We start from the raw sequence: 650 nt of genomic DNA, 5'->3' as shown, positions 1-650 counted from the left end.
TACCATTAACTGTGTATTTTCTGCCCAGGTTTATCTTACCAAAATATAGCACCTCACATTTATCCAAATTAAACTATATCTGCCATTCCTCAGCCCATTGGCCTAGTATCTCACTTGTCCAGTACTACTATAAACTGGGATCATAATTTCCTTCTGAAAAGAATAGGCAAGGACAACAGGAGAGAAAAGAGACCATACAACAGTGCAGTGAGTCACCTGGACCTAGTGAGCTGAACGGTAAGCAAATAACCAACCACAACAGCACAACCCTGGGTGAGATACCATTCAATGCAATTGGTAAACCTACTGAACCATATGCTATTCAGGGACTTGACTCTTATTATAAAGCAAACAGTTACTCTGACAAAGTACAGCATTAAGAATGGTCAGACTAAATTGCAAAACTCCATTCTTTTTTGCTGGATCATAAATTCTCACCTGTGTGTTCCCCATTTTGGGTGGTGGCACTGCTTCACTCTCAAATTCCCAATAACTTAAACCCTCCAGAACCATCACCAGCTCAATGTATCCAACTGGCAATGCTAAGCTCGTCCGTGCACCATTTAAGAGATGGTGTTTGCTGTACAAGGCTCAACAGAGCATTGCCATCTTCTATTTGCTAACAGTTTGTGAAATAAGTGCATCAGAAA

Source organism: Hemiscyllium ocellatum, chromosome 42 (assembly GCF_020745735.1).
Source record: "Hemiscyllium ocellatum isolate sHemOce1 chromosome 42, sHemOce1.pat.X.cur, whole genome shotgun sequence".
Lineage (NCBI taxonomy): Eukaryota > Metazoa > Chordata > Chondrichthyes > Orectolobiformes > Hemiscylliidae > Hemiscyllium > Hemiscyllium ocellatum.
This window is presented reverse-complemented; position numbering follows the sequence as displayed.